The sequence below is a fragment of the Halichoerus grypus genome, chromosome 10, assembly GCF_964656455.1.
Source record: "Halichoerus grypus chromosome 10, mHalGry1.hap1.1, whole genome shotgun sequence".
In the NCBI taxonomy this organism is placed as follows: Eukaryota; Metazoa; Chordata; class Mammalia; order Carnivora; family Phocidae; genus Halichoerus; species Halichoerus grypus.
This window is the reverse complement of record NC_135721.1, coordinates 114,850,362-114,867,433: the sequence shown is the minus strand read 5'-3', so window position 1 is coordinate 114,867,433 and position 17,072 is coordinate 114,850,362. Positions and strand designations below refer to the sequence as shown.

General features: G+C 38.1%; 1 non-coding gene across 1 annotated transcript; it reads left to right on the top strand.

Moving 5' to 3' along the window:
- Positions 1-13,931: 13,931 nt before the first annotated feature.
- Positions 13,932-14,038, top strand: LOC118527635 (U6 spliceosomal RNA). Its single transcript, XR_004913203.1, has one exon. It is a non-coding gene; the product is annotated as a U6 spliceosomal RNA (small nuclear RNA).
- The last annotated feature ends 3,034 nt before the right edge of the window (positions 14,039-17,072 follow it).

Sequence of the window (17,072 nt, the reverse complement as noted above, 5' to 3'; positions counted from 1 at the left end):
ATGAGTTCACATTGACCAGACACATACATAAATGATATGAAAAAGAATAGTTCTTTTCCCTACGCTTGAGGTTCTTTTACTTAAAGAAATGAAAGATGAATATGAAGTCTGAAATAAGAGACATTTTGGGGAAAGTCTTTGTTTTTTCCTTTTTTTAAATTTCTTTTCTGATTTTGCCTTTTGTTTTCATACTCCCACTTGTGGCTCTCACCTCTTTTTCTCTACTTTTGTATATTTGCTGCCTTCCCTTTATTTTAGTGATATTTAACATGTCCCCCAAATTCTAGCATTTACTAAAATCAAACTGCATTTCTTTTTTTCCTGGTAATCAGATCCAAATAGCCCATAGAAGAGTCATATTTTTCTCAGATATTGATATAACTACTACCCAACAACTCCTATGACCTGTGGATCCTCTTCCAGAAAAAAGAGATATTCTAGGGCTCACATCTAAAGCTCATAGCAGGTAACTCAATAAATCATAGCCACAACTATGCTTTGTAAAGAATCTCTGCTTCCCACTCCCACCTATAGACATAAAAATATCCTTTGGGGTACCAAGTAGAATAAATAACAAGTGTACAGCTCTTTCAAAAACACTTTTCATGTATGATCTCATTTAATTCTTTCAACAAGAAAGAACTAACATTATTCTTTCAACAAACCTGTGAGCTAGATATTATCATCTCCATTTCACATAAAAGGAAACTGAATTTCAGAGTGATAAAATGACTTTCCCAAGGTTACTCACCTAGTAACTGCCAGAATTAAGGCTCCAAGTAGGACCTCAACTCTATAACTTGTGGTCTTTATCCCACATCAAAAATAAATCTCCAGGGGCGCCTGGGTGGCTCAGTCGTTAAGCGTCTACCTTCAGCTCAGGTCATGATCCCAGAGTCCTGGGATGGAGTCCCACATCGGGCTCCCTGCTCAGCGGGAAGCCTGCTTCTCCCTCTCCCACTCCCCCTGCTTGTGTTCCCTCTCTCGCTGTCTCTCTCTCTATCTGTCAAAAAATAAATAAAATCTTTTAAAAAAATAATAAAAAATAAATCTCCATAACAAGAGTAAGAATAGGAATAGAAACAGTGACAAGTAAAGGAATATGGTCCAAACTTAGGGAGCCTTATAAAACCATATGGTTGAGGAATCCTTCATGGGACTTCCTACTGCCTCATTCTACCTACCCTTCTCCTTCAAAACAAATGTGCAAAAACGTCTTACATAGTAGAATTTGTCCTAGTGGGAAGAGTCATCAACTGCTCATAGCTACTCTATCCAGAGGTGATTTATATTCTAACCAGGTAGCAGTCTGAAAGTAGGCTCTCTAATTCAAGCCCTTGTCAACTCTTGTTTGGACAACTCCAAAAGCCTCCTAACAAGCCTTTATACCTTTATAGTCTTATCCTCCCTCAGTCCCTCTTCCACACTATTACCAGTGACTTTTCTGAAGTAGAGATCTGTTCATGCCTTTCTCTACTTAAAATCCTTCAGTGGCTTCTTATGGGCTGAATTCTGTCCCCTAAAAATTCATATATTGAAGTCCTAACCTCTAGTACCTCTGAACGTGACTGTGTTTGGAGACAGGGTCTTTAAAGAGGTAATTAAGTTAAAATGAGGCCATTAGAGTTTGCCCTAATCCAATCTGACTGGTATCCTTATAAAAAGGGTAAATTTAGACACAGACATGAACAGAAGGAAGACCATGTGAAGACAGAGGGAGAAGACAGCCATCTGCAAGCCAACGAGAGGGTCAGAAGAAACCAAACCTGTCAATACCTTGATCTTGGACCTCTAGCCTCTACAATCATAAGAAAATAGATTTCTGTTGTTTAAGCCCCCCAGTCTGTGGTACTTTGTGATGGCATCTCTCAAAGACTAATACAACTTCCCAATGCCTACAACATGAAATGGAAACTTTTTGGTGTGGCATTCAAGGTCGTTCATGACCCAATTCCTGCTGCTCCAGCATTACTTCTGACTACTCCCTGTCTTTGACCATATACCCCACAGCACTGAATGTTTCTCGGCTCTATACCTGTGCCTGTGGTGCCCTTGTCTCTTTCTCATTTTATTCTCTAAGATTGAGCTCAGGACACTCCTCACCTCCAGGCTGAGCGAGTGATCCCTGCTCTACTAATGTGATGTCTTGAAAGGGAGAGAGTGTTTAGTTTATTTTTATGTCCCCAAACTCCATCACACTAGTCCATTCACAGGCAGATGTCAATACATATCTGTTGAGGGGCGCCTGAGTGGCTCAGTTGGTTGAGCATCCAACTCTTGATTTCGACTTAGGTCATGATCTCAGGGTCATGGGATGGAACCCCAAGTCAGGCTCTGTGCTCAGTGGGGAGCCTGCTGGAGATTCTCTTCCCTTCTCTCTCCCCCTCCCCCCACTTTTCTCAAATAAATAAATCAGTCTTAAAAAAATATACATATCTGTTGAACTGAATTGAGGATGGGTGGAGAGGGAAGAGTGGTAGGGAAAGACCTCTCCGTCTTAGTGATCTTACTTCACACTGAGAAGTCAATTTACCCCTCTGTGTCAAGGTCCCTGGCTGGCAGTTTCCATGTCTAATTTCAAAGAAAAGGCTGACACTATGGAATGCGGGACATTGAGAACATGATTCTTGAATTTCAGCTGTTTCCACTGTGTCCTTCTCTAGCCTCCATTTCCTTCTTTATTAGGTTCTTAGGAGTCCCAATTCTGTCTAAATGTGTGTGCTCCTGTCAGGCATAAGTGATTCCTGGGGACGTAGGGATTTTCTTTCTCTCTCCCTCTGTTCCCATTTCCCCCATGCATCATTTTTATTCTTTCCTACCATAGAAGGGCTTCCTCTGTGCCTCCAGGGAAGAAAGGTGTGACAGCTTCAAGTTTACAGTCCCATTTTTGCATCCCAAGTGGAAAAAAAGATTATCTTTCTTCTGGAAAAAAAAAACAACAACCCTAACTTTCTTTGGTCACGTGTCTGCTCCTTGGACCAGTTACTGTTGCAGGAAAATGAGGTACTATGATGTCCAAGTCTGAGAAAAATTCTCCATGCTGCCCTCCCTCCACTCCTGGCAACACATACAGATACTTCGGCTAGTGGGGTGGGGTGGTAGAGTCTTTCCAGACAAATTTATTAGCTACAACACATATTAGAATGCTGATGAAGACCTGTAAACAAATGTTTATAGCAGCTTTGTAACAGCCGGAAACTGGAAAATACTCAAATGTCTACCAATAGGTGACTAGATAAACAAATTGTGGGATATAAATGAAATCTCAGCAGTTAAAAAGGATGAGCTACTGTTCTAAAGAACAACATTGGTGAACCTCAAAAACATCATGCTGAGCAAAAGGAGCCAGATACAAGAGTATATACTATATGATTCGATTTAATGAAAGACATACCTAATTTATAGTGAAAGAAATCTATAGTGGTTGCCTCGGTGTGTGTGTGTGTAGGATTGACTGAGAAGGGGGCACAAGGGAACTTTTTGAGGTAATAGTAAAATTCTATAGATTGAGTAGTGGTAGTTACAGAGGTATATATATTTGTCAAGTCACCAAGATATACACTTAAAATGGGTGCATTTTACTGGATTTATACCCAGTAAAATATACCCATTTTAAGATATCACCTTTTAAAGGCATATATATATATATATATATATATATATATATATGTGTGTGTGTGTGTGTGTGTGTGTGTGTATACACATATATATATAAGTGCAGAGCTGCTATGATAATAATCAAAATCTTGATTGTTCAGTACAAAACCCAAGATCCTTGGACCCCAACTCCTCTTTAGTCAGACCTCTAACTGTACCTGCAGCCCCCTGTCTCTCATTGTGCCCCTCTCCTATATTATACTTTGGCATCTCAAATTAATTGTAGTTTCCTAAAAATTCCAAGCTGTCTTCCCACTTCTGGATCTTTACACATGCTGTTCCTCTGCCCCTAAAAGTTCAGCAGGCAAACAACTTTTCTCTTAGGACTCAGGTCCAGCATCACCTGTGCTGCTTTTCTAGATTGCTTTAGGTAGCATGTACAGTTAGGACATCCTTTTCTCTGCACCATACAGTGGACATTCTATTGCTTTCATTTGTTTGCACATTGACTCCTCTATTAGACTCTGAACTCCTAAGGGCAGGTATGAAAGAAGTTTCTTCCACCAAAATAAGTTTAGGGGTGTTTGAAATACTTGGAAAACAGAAATTAAGACTTCTTAGATGCTTACTGTGTACCAGAAATTGCTAGACTTTTTCACGTCCTGATAGGGACTATTTGGTCTATGTGATATCAGTGTTTCAGAGGGAATCTATAAGCTGAAACAGTACAGTCTAAGCAACATTTTGCATTTCCCTAAAATGTCAAACATTCCCCCCCCCAAAAAAAGTCAAACATTCTCCTAAACATTGTTTTTAATTACAAAGAACTTTCCAGCTAATTATTAAATTCATATGTATTTCAAGGGAAATTGAATCCCTGTTTGATTCATTCACACTCAATCCATCACAGTTTTACTTTTAAGAGCTATTTGATGTTCCAGACACCATTAAAACCCCCATGATGCCAGTTTCTGAGAAAATGAGGGTGTGGGTAAAATTAAGCAAAACCAAATGTTACCAAAATCCTCAAGGCCTAAAGCAGAATCTTTTTTAAGGCAATTAATGTTTTAATATTTTATTTTATTTGGAAATGATCTATATATTAAATAACTTTCATTTGCCCTAAATTACTATAACTTTAAGGTTTTGAGTTACCAAAAAAAATTTGGGAAACTGATTTTATTTAATTTTTGTTATTGAAGTATAGTTGACATACAATGTTATATTAGCTTCAGGTTACAACATAGTGATTCAACAATTCTATACATTACTCAGTGCTCACTGTGATATGTATAGTCACCATCTGTCATCATATGACATTATTATAGTATTATTGACTATATTCCTTATGCTGTACTTTTCATGTCCATGACTTATTTATTTTATAACTTAAAGTTTGTACCTCTTAATCCCCTTTACTTATTTCACACATCTACCCACCCACCTCCCCTTTGCCAACCAAGGGATTAAAGCAGAATCATGATGAAGGAAGTTATGCTACACTGTTTTGACTTTTCAGACTCCAAGAAAGCCTGTGTTGACTCAACAGGCCCTCACATCTTTACTATATATTTTCTCCCAAGGGACTGTGAAGAGATGAGAAAAGGAATAGTGTGATGGGTACATAAATGTTTGGCATTGTATTTCCAGCAAGATTTCAGTCCAGATTGTCTGACAAACCTTTGCTACAAAACACCCAAAATTGCTGACTAAAACACCATGAACATTATTTTACTTTTTCATTAAGTTTTTAATTTTAATTCTAGTATAGTTAACACACAGTATTATATTAGTTTCAGCTGTACAATGTAGTGATTCAACAATTCTATACATTACTAGTGCTCATCATGATAAATGTACTCTTTAATCCCCATTACCTATTTCACCCATCCCCCCACCCACCTCCCTCTGGTAACCATCATTTTGTTCTCTATAGTTAAGAGTGTGTTTCTTGGGGGCACCTGGGTGGCTCAGTCAGTTGAGTGTCTGCCTTCGGCTCAGGTCATGATCCTGGGGTCATGGGATCAAACCCTGAATTGGGCTCCCTGCTCAGTGGGCAGTCTGCTTCTCCCCTCCCTCTCTCCCTCTGCTCCTCCTCCCTCCCCGACTCATGCTCTCTCTCTCTCAAATGAATAAATAAAATCTTTAAAAAAAAAAAAAGAGTCCATTTCTTGGTTTGTCTCTCCTTTTTTTTTCCTTTTGCTCTTTTGTTTTGTTTCTTATTCCACATATGAGTGAAATCATATAGTATTTGTTTTTCTCTGACTGGCTTATTTTGCTTATCATTATTCTCTCTAGCTCCATCCATGTTATTGCAAATGGTAGGATTTCATTCTTTTTATGGCTAAATTATATTCCATTGTATATATATACCACATCTTTATCCATTCATCTATCGATGGACATTTGGACTGCTTCCATAATTTGGTTATTGTAAATAATGCTGCAATAAACATAGGGGTGCATGTATCCCTTTGAATTAGTGTTTTTGTATTTTCTTGGTAAATATCCAGTAGTGTGATTACTGGAATATAGGGTAGTTCCGTTTTTAACTTTTTGAGGAAACTCCATACCGTTTTCCACAGTGGTTGTACCAGTTTGCACTCCCACCAATAGAGCACGAGGGTTCCTATTTCTCCACATCCTCTCCAACACATGTTGTTTCTTATGTTTTACAAGGGGATATCTCATTGTGGTTTTGATTTGCATTTCCCTGATGATGAGTGATGTTGAGCATCTTTTCATGTATCTGTTGGCCATTTGTATGTCTTCTATGGAGAAATGTCTGTTCATGTCTTGTAACCATTTTTTAATTGGATTATTTGCTTTTTGGGTTGTATCAGTTCTTTATGCATTTTGGATACTAACCCTTTATTGGATATGTCATTTGCGGATATCTTCTCCCATTCAGTTAGGTTGTGTTTTAGTTTTGTTGATTGTTTCCTTTGCTCTACAGAAGCTTCTTGTTTGATGTAGTCCCAATAGTTTATTTTTGCTTTTGTTTCCCTTGCCTCAGGAGACATATGTAGAAAAATGTTGCTATGGCCAATGCCAGAGAAATTACTGCTTATGCTTTCTTCTAGGATTTTTATAGTTTCAGGTCTCACATTTAGGTCCTTAATCCATTTTGAATTTTCTTTGTGTAAGAAATTTCTTTGTGTAAGCTAATAGTACAGTTTCATTCTTTTGCAAGTAGCCATCTAGTTCTCCCAAAACCATTTGTTGAAGAAGCTGTCTCTTTCCCATTGCATATTCTTTCCTCCTTTCTCAGAGATTAACCATATAAACGTGGGTTTATTTCTGGGTTTTCTATTCTATTCCATTGATCTGTGTGCCTATTTTTGTGCCAGGACCATATTCTTTTGATTACTACAGCTTACAATATAACTTGAAGTCCAGAATTGTGATACCTCCAATTTTGTTCTTCTTTTTCTTTTTTTAAAGATTTATTTATTTGAGAGACAGAGGGAGAGAGAGCAGGGGAAGGGCAGAGGGAAACTTAAGCAGACTCTGAGCTGAGAGCGGAGCCAATGTGGAGTTTGATCTCACAACCCTGATATCATGATCTGAGCTGAAACCAAGAGTCAGATGTTTAAACGACTGTACCACTTAGGCACCCCTGTTCGTCTTTTTCAAGATTGTTTTGGCTAGTCAGGGTCTTCTGTGGCTCCATACAAATTTTAGGATTGTTTGTTCTAGTTCTGTGAAAAACGTTGTTGGTATTTTGACAGAGACTATATTAAATCTGTAGGTTGCTTTGGGTAGTATGGACATCTTTTTTTTTTTTTTTTTTTTTAAAGATTTTATTTATTTGACAGAGAGAGGCACAGTGAGAGAGGGAACACAAGCTGGGGGAGCGGGAGAGGGAGAAGCAGGCTTCCCGCCGAGCAGGGAGCCCGATGTGGGGCTCGATCCCAGGACCCTGAGATCATGACCTGAGCCGAAGGCAGACGCTTAACGACTGAGCCACCCAGGCGCCCCGGTAGTATGGACATCTTAACAATATTTGTTCTTCCAATCCATGGGCATGGGATATCTTTCCAATTGTTTGTGTTGTCTTCAATATCTTTCATGAATATTTTATAATTTTCAGAGTACAGGTCTTTCACCTCCTTGGTTAAGTTTATTCCTAGGTATTTTATTATCTTTGGTGAAATTGTAAATGGGATTGCTTTCCTAATTTTTCTTTCTGTTGCTTCATTATTAGTATATAAAAATGGCACAGGTTTCTATACATTGATTTTGTATCCTGCAACCTTACTGAATTCATTTATCAGTTCTTTTTTTTTTTTTTTTTTTTTTTTTAATATTTTGCCATTTTCATTGTGGTATTTTTCTTAACCCCTGAGTAATTAAGGAGAACATTTATTTTTTTTTATTTTATTTTTTTTTTAAAGATTTTATTTATTTATTTGAGAGAGCGAGAATGAGAGAGAGAGAGAGCATATGAGAGGGAGGAGGGTCAGAGGGAGAAGCAGACTCCCTGCTGAGCAGGAAGCCCGATGCGGGACTCGATCCCGGGACTCCAGGATCATGACCTGAGCCGAAGGCAGTCGCTTAACCAACTGAGCCACCCAGGCGCCCTTCATTTATCAGTTCTAATAGTTTTTTGGTGGAGTCTTTAGGGTTTTCTATGTATAGTATCATGTCTGCAAAGAGTGAAAGTTTTACTTCTTCTTTACCAATCTGGATGCCTTGTATCCCTCCCTTTTGTCTGATTGCTGTGGCTAGGATTTCCAGTACTGTTAAATAATAGTGATAAGAGTGGACATCCCTATCCCCTTAGGGGAAAATCTCTCAGTTTTTCACCATTTAGTATGATGTTAGTTGTGGGTATTCATATATGGCCTTTATTATGCTGTGGTATGTTCCTTCTAATCCTACTTTGTTGAGACTTTTTATTATGAATGGATGTTGTAATTTGTCAAGTGCTTTTTCTGCATCTATTGAAATGATCATATGGGTTTTATCCGTTCTTTTATTGATGTGATGTATCACATTGATTGACTTGCAATTATTGAACCACTCTTGCATTCCAGGGATAAACCCCACTTGATAGTGGTGAATGATTTTTTTTTAATGTACCATTGGATTTGGTTTGCTAATATTTTGTTGAGGATTTTTGCATCTATGTTCATCAGAGATATTGACTTTGTAGTGTCTTTATCTGGTTTTGGGATCAGTGTAATTTTGGCTTCATGGAATGAATTAGGAAGCTTTTCTTCCTTTCCTAATTTTTGGAATAGTTTGAGAAGAATAGGTATTAACTGTTCTTTAAATGGTTGGTAGAATTCACCTGTGAAGCCATCTGGCCCTGGACTTTTGTTTGCTGGGAGTTTTTTGATTACTGATTCAATTTCATTCCTAGTAATCAGTCTGTTCAAATTTGCTATTTCTTTCTGATTGAGTTTTAGAAGGTTATATGTTTCTAAGAATTTATCCATTTCTTCTAGGTTGTCCAATTTGTTGGGATATAATCTTTCATACTATTCTCTTACAATCTTTTATATTTCTGTGGTGTCAGTGTTTTTCTCAGCTTTCATTTCTGATTTTATTTATTTCAGTCCTCCTTTTTTTATGAGTCTGACTGAAGGTTTATTGATTTTGTTGATCTTTACAAAGAACCAACTCCTGGTTTCATTGATCTGTTCTATTGTTTTTTTTAGTTCCTATTTTGCTTATTTCTGCTCTAATCTTTATTATTTCTTCCTTCTACTAGCTTAGGGTTTTGCTTATTGTTCTTTCTCTAGTTCTGTTAGATGTAAGGTTAGATTGTTTATTTGCGATTTTTCTTGCTTCTCAAGGTATGCCTGTATGGCTATAAACTTCCCTCTTAGAACAGCATTTGCTACATCCCAAAGATTTTGGACCATTGTGTTTTCATTTTCATGTAACATTTTCATTTGTCTCCATGTGTTTTTTTTAATTTTGTCTTTGATTTCTTGGTTGACCCATTCATTGTTTAGTAGCATGTTTTTTAACCTCCATATGTTTGTGTGCTTTCCAGGTTTTTTCTTGTGGTTAATTTCTTGTGGTTAATTTCATAGCATTGTGGTGAGAAAAGATGTGTAGTATGACTTTGCTCTTTTTGAATTTGTTGAGACTTGGTTTGTGGCCTAATATGTGATCTATTCTGGAGAATGTTTCATGTACACTTGAAAAGAGGTGCATTCTGCTCCCTTTTAGGATGGAATGTTCTGAATATATCTGTTAGATCCATTTGGTCCAATGTGTCATTCAAAGCCACTGTTTCCTTGTTGGTGTTCTGTTTGGATGATCTGTCTATTGATGAACGTGGGGTGTTAAAGTACCCTACCATTATTGTATTACTATTGATTAGTTCCTTTATGTTTGTTATTAACTGCCTTATATATTTGGGTGCTCCCATGTTGGGTGCATAAATATTTACAATTGTTGTATCTTCTTGTTGGATTGTACCATTTAAGATTATATAGTGTCCTATTTTGTCTCTTGTTACAGCCTTTGTTTTAAAGTCTATTTTTACTATACAAGTATTGCTACTCTGGCTTTCTTTTCACTTCCATTTGCATGATAAATATTTCTCCATCCCCTCACTTACAATCTGGAGGTGACTTAGGTCTGAAATGAGTCTCTTGTAGGCAGCATAGAGATTGTTATTTTCTTATCCATTCCATCACCCTATGTCTTTTGACTGGAGCATTTAGTCCATTTACGTTCAGATGTAATTGTGGATATGTGTGTATATATTGGCATTTTGTCACTTGTTTTATGGTTGTTTTTGTAGTTCCTCCCTGTTCCTTCTCTTGCTCTCCTCTCTCATGATTAGTTGGCTTTCTTTAGCAAAATACTTGGATTCCTTACTCTTTATTTTTTACATATCGATTACTGTTTTTTGATTTGTGGTTACCATACGGTTTATATATATAATATCTTCTGCATATAGCAGTCTATGTTAAGCTGATAGTCGCTTAATTTTGAACTCATTCTTTGCTCCTCTCCCCTCCATGTTTCAGATGTATCATATTTTACATCCTTTTATTTTGCACTTCTCCTGACTCTTACAGATATACTTAATTTTTTTGCTTTTATGCTTCCTATTTTCCTTACTTATGGTTTTTGTTTTCCACTCACAGAATCCCCCTTAACAGTCTTGTAGGGCTGGTTTAGTGGTCATGAATTCTTTTAACTTTTGTTTGTCTGGAAAACTGTTTATATCACCTCTATTCTGAATGACAGCCTTGCTGGATAGAGTTCTGTTGGTTGCAGATTTTTCCCTTTCAGCACTTTGAATATATTGTCCCACTTTCTTCTGGCCTGCAAAGTTTCTGCTGAAAAATCAGCTCATAGCCTTATGGGGTTTCCTTTGCATGTACTGTCTTCTTTTCTCTTGCAACTTTTAAAATTCTTTCTTATCACTATTTTTTGCCATTTTAATTACTATGTGTCCTGGTGTAGCCTTCTTTGGGTTGAATTTGTTAGGGGATCTCTATGCCTCCTGAATCTGGATCTCTTTTCCCTCCCCAGATCCAGGAAGTTTTCAGCTCTTATTTCTTCAAATAAATTTTCTGCTCCCCTTTCTCTCTCTTCTCCTTCTGGAATTCCTATAATGTGAATGCTATTATGCTTGATGGAGTCACTGAATTCTCTAAGTCTATTCTCATTACGCAGTATTAGTTTGTCTCTCACTCATTCAGCTTCATTACTTTCCATTACTCTATCCTTCAGGTCACTTATATATCCCTCTGCTTCCTGTAGCCTACTATTATTTCACCTAGTGTATTTTTTAAAGATTTTATTTATTTATTCATGAGAGACAGAGAGAGGGTGGGGGGAGAAAGGCAGAGGCAGAGGGAGAAGCAGACTCCCCACTGAGCAGGGAGCCCAATGTAGGGCTCGATCCCAGGACCCCAGGATCATGACCTGAGCTGAAGGCAGACACTCAACCAACTGAGCCACCCACGTGCCCCTCATCTAGTGTATTTTTAATTTCACTTATGGAGTTCTTCATCTCTGATATGTTATTTTTTATCTCTTTGTCAAGGGTCTCACTGATGTCCTCCACCCTCTTCTGAAGTCCAGTGAGAATCTTTATGATCATTACTTTAAATTCTTTATCAGGCATATTACTTATTTCTGTTTTGCTTAGATCTCCTTGTGTGATTTTGTCCTGTACTTTCATTTGGGACACAGTCTTCTGTCTCCTCATTTTGTCTACTTCTCTGTGTCTGTTTCTATGTGTTAGGCAAGTCAGCTACATCTTTTGCTCTTGAAAGTAGTGGCTAAATGAAGAAGAGGTTCTGTAGTGCCCTGCAGGGCAGTGACCCCTCTTCATCAGAACCTGGCACTTCCAGGGAGTCTCCTTTGTGTGTTGCTTGCATCCTGCTGTTGTGTTTGTTGCTTTTTCTTTCAGTTCAGACATCTGTGCTGACTCTCTGCCTGTTGTGGGCTGTGCTTGTTCTCTGTGGTGTTAGTGAGAACCCAGCAGGCCAGCAACTAGGGAGCATGACCACAGGAGGGCTCAGGGGCAGGGCAGGGCAGGGGTGTTAGCAAAACTTGCACTGAGCCAATAGTCCTAAGCCAGTCCCCTGAAGCACAGTGGCTGTGGTGGTCTGTGGTGCAGTGTGTGGTGGTGGCCAGGGGCACACTCGCTGTGTGGACAGGGTACACACACATTAAAATTTTCACTTAGCCCAGGGCTGAGGCCACCAGGCTTGGAGTGGGGAAGTTCTCAGGAGAACACATGGGTGGGGCACACCGCTAGCAGGTCAGGTAGCAAGTGTTTGTGTAGGGCAGCCTCCCACAAGTGTCTCTGTGTTTATGCTGGGGTCGGGGAGGAAAATGGCACCTGCCAGCTCCTTTGGTCCCAGAGAAGTCCCCCAACACAGTCTGAAATCAGTATAAACAGATTTCCTCCCATTTGGCCTAGGCATTGTGCAAACTGTTGCTTCTATGTTGCCTCTCCATAGACTACTCTCTAAGGGTGGGGACCCAGCATTCACTCACCCTCCAGGCTTGCCCAGCACTGGGCCAGCTGACATTTAAAGCTCAAGGCTCCAGGTCAAACTCATGTAATTCAGCCCCTCTGGTTTTCAAGCCAGATGTTATGGGGATTCATCTTCCCTGTGTGGGCTCCCTGGTGCAAGGGGCCATTTCTTTCCCCCTCTCCATGCCACAGCTCTTTCCCTCCTGAGGGGAGCTCCTGACCACCATTTCTGCCCTTCTTAACCTCTTGGATACAGCTTGTTCTCTACATTTAGTTGTGGAGTTTGTTCTACCAGATTTCGTATTGCTCTCCAGTTTACCTACATGGATGTGATTAACATCTAGTTGTAAATGTGGGCCCTGGTGAACTTAAGGTCTTCCTACTCTTCCATCTTCCCAAGCTCCTCCCATGAACATTATTTTATTTTATTTATTTATTTTTAAATGTTTTATTTATTTATTCATGAGAGTCAGAGAGAGAGAGAGGCAGAGGCAGAGAGAGAAGCAGGCTCCCTGCCTAGCAGGGAGCCCAATGAGGGACTCGATCCCAGGACTCTGGGATCACAACCTGAGCCGAAGGCAGACGCCCAACCATCTGAGTTACCCAGGCACCCCTATGAACATTATTTTAAATGTGTATTTGAACTTCTATGAAAGTAATAGTCCAGGGACTCTTTTCCCTCCTCCCCCCAAGTCCTGGGACAAAAAATAAAGGAGCTAAAACTATAGGATGAACATGAATTGATCCTATAGATGGTGGAGTGGAGGAGATTGCTTATCTTGGTAATCAAGGACCTGGTTTTTTAAAAGACACATGAACAGAAAATAAAGCAGGATGCTCAGGGAAAACTGGGACCTTTAGTCAAAGAATGAACCAGAGTTCTTTCATCATTACAGAGAAATAATAAGAGGGTATATCTATTTTAGCCTTGCTCTGCGTGAAAAAACTCTCCCTCAAGAATTTGCAACAATAGGCCCACCCTCAGTTGGGTTTGAGAATCACATTTACCCTAACTACATGTTTTTAGGACCTTAAAGCCAAAACATTAAGGTAAAAAACTGGTCCTATATTGAGGCATTTGACAAGAGCAAATACTAAACCTCTCCAGAGAGGACAATCTCAACTTAGATCACACAAAATCCACACAGATAAAGAAAGCCCTGCCAAAGATGAGCTCTTAAAAATTACAAAATGTGCAATAAAATATTCCACAATAAGCAGGAGTCAGTCGAATGAGCTTATCAACAGACACCATTAAGAAAGTGAAAAGGCAAGCCACAGATTGGGAAAAAAAATATTTCCAAAACATACATCTGTTAAATGACTTGTATCCAGAAAATGTGGTAAAATCAAAAACAAAGGGAGACCAGTGCTTGCTTCGGCAGCATATATACTAAAATTGGAACAATACAGAGAAGATTAGCATAGTCCCTGCACAAGGGTGACATGCAAATTCATGAAGCATTCCATATATTTTTTAAGACTTTTTTTTAAAAAAGATTTTATTTATTTATTTTACAGAAAGAAAGAGAGAGTTAGCAAGAGCAGAAACACAAGCAGGGAGAGTGGGAGAGGGAGAAGCAGACTCCCCGCTGAGCAGGGAGCCCGATGCGGGGCTCGATCCCAGGACCCTGGGACCATGACCTGAGCCAAAGGCAGACGCTTAATGACTGAGCCACCCAGGTGCCCCTATTTTTTAAGACCTTTGAAGAAAAAAAACAGCAAATGGGCAAAAAATAATGATCATATGAAACATCCTACTTTGTGGGTTACTCAGTTTTATGGATTCTGAAATATTAGGTGAAATACAGCAATTAAATCTTTAAAAAAAATTTTTTAAAACCAAAAAACCAATAGGAGGCCAGCCTTGAAAATTCTCTGAGCAGACAAAACCAGTTTAGTCATACATACCACAAAGCTTAATTTAGCTTATTTTACAAGATTAACATGACCTGGGTCATTTCTTGCTTATGCCTTGGGAAATCTAAGCAAAACTTAAACTGTTTGTCAAGATGGATATGAGGTAACTACTAACCAATTCACTATCACTTAAAAAAATTCTAATATTATAACCAGTCACTGTGAAGAATAAACAGTCATTGCTTTCTCACTATATAAGCTACATTATATACCCCTGAGCTTCATTCCATGCTTTGGTTTCAGTGCTCTTGGTTTGCCAACTGTGTTTTTGGTATATGCACAATAAACTTTAACTATTTACTACTTCAGTGTTTCACTGGTTTTACTTCTGTTATTTCTGAACTTCTGATAATGATAATATAAAGAATTCCTAATAATCTATAAAAAAAAGAGAGAGAGAACAACCCAGTTAAAAAACTAAGCGAAGTCTGAAAACGTCACAAAAGATATCCAAGTGGCCAACAAATATATGAAAAGGTGCTCAACATCATTCCTCGTCTAGGTAATGCAAATAAGAACCAAAATGAGATACCACTACATGCTTGCCAGGTTGGCTATAATTAAAAGACTGATAATATCAATTGTTGATGAATATATGGAATCACTGGAATGCTCGTACATTGTGAATGGGAGTGCAAAATTATATAACCATTTTAGAAAACTGATTGGAGTTTCTAATGAAATTAAACATTTTTCAAAATTGATGTAGGAAATAAAAACCTCAGATATAAGAAGCATAATGGGATACTGAGCATATTAATAAACCTAAACCCATACCTAGATACATTACAGTGAAATTATCAAAACCTAAGGGAAGATGTTAACACAGAGAAGGTCTAGAAACTATGACCTACCCAGTAGTAATAAGAATCCTTAATGCCCTGATTGTGTTCTTAAAATACCATTTCCCACTAAAAGAAACTAGGATGTCCTAGAGAAATAGTTGATTCTAGATCTGGGACTGGAAAAGTATGAGGCAAATTTGGAAAATTTTTTTACACCATCTGGCAAGAAAGGTGTCAACAACAACTGGTCGTGCCAAAAGGCCTTAAGAAACAACTTAAAGAAGCTCTCACTGAGCAAAAATGGGACAAATGGAGTGTCATTATAAATAATACATGGAATGGAGTAAACTTGATTAAATATGCTAAAATCCTTGAGCTCATAATGATATTTTAAAAAACTGGGCAATTTGGAGTATGATAGGAAACCAATTGATTATCTTGAATATTGGCAAATAAAGGAAATGAATCAAGCATTTATCCTGCCTGTCCTTTATGAATTGTACCACTGGGTAAGTAAATAGTAGATTTTTGAAACCATCTCTTTACAGAAGTATTTCAGAAAATAAATAAAAAAGAAAGGATTAGAAAGTCATGTTTCTAGTCCTCAATGAATTAATGAATCTAGGGAAAGAGCATCAATGGCTGTTAACACCACCAAAAAAAGGGACAATCAGGCAACCACACATAATGGGTAGTCTTGTCAAAGATGTCAAACCTGAGTCTGATCAAGCCTCTGCATCTAGCTGCTAATTTTTAGTCAATACAGAGGACACAGTACAATGCTGAACTGCACCTTGAATATGAAAGTGGTAAAATCCAGAGTGTGGGAATTCTACAAGTCAAATGGACCAGGTTCTTCAACAGATAAACTCTAAGGAAAAGAGGGGGATGAGAAAAATAAATTAAAAGAGATTTAAAGACTAAACTGTAGTATCACACACAGGTCATAAGACTATAAAAATGCAAGGAAACGACTACTATAAAAGTCTGGAGAGTAGTTATTTTTGAGAGGAGGAAGGTGCTTATGACTGGCATGAGGTACAAGGAGGGCTTCTAAGGGAACTAACAAAGTTTTATTTCTTGACTTGGTACTTGTTAAAGAGGAGTTCACTTTATAATAATTCATTAAGCTCAGTATGTGTGTGGGGGGGTTCTGCATCTGTGTTTTATTTTATTATAAAAACCATTAAAAACAAATATAAAACAACCAGAGATGGTTTATGTTGCACAACATAGTAAATATACTAACACCACTGAAATATAAATATTAAAATGGTTAATTTTTTACATAAGTTATGTGAAAGCAGACTGGTTTCTTTTTAAGATTTAAATTCAATTAATTAACATATAGTGTATTATTAGTTTCAGAGGTAGAGTTCAGTGATTCATCAGTCTTATATAATACGCAGCGCTTATTACATCATGTGCCCTCCTTAATGTCCATCCCCAGTTACCCCATTCCCTCACCCCCTTCCCCTCCAGCAGTCGTCAGTTTTTTTCCTATGATTAAGAGTCTCTTACGGTTTATCTCCCTCTCTGATTACATCTTGTTTTAATTTTTCCTTCCCTTCCCCTGTGATCCTCTGTTGTTTCTTAAATTCCACATATGAGTGAAATCATATGATAATTGTCTTTCTCTGATTGACTTATTTCACTTAGCATAATACCCTCTAGTTCCACCCGCGTCCTTGCAAATGGCAAGATTTCATTTTTTGATGGCTGAGTAATATTCCATTGTATATTTATAGACCACATCTTCTTTATCCATTCATCTGTTGATGGACATCTGAGCTCTTTCCATAGTT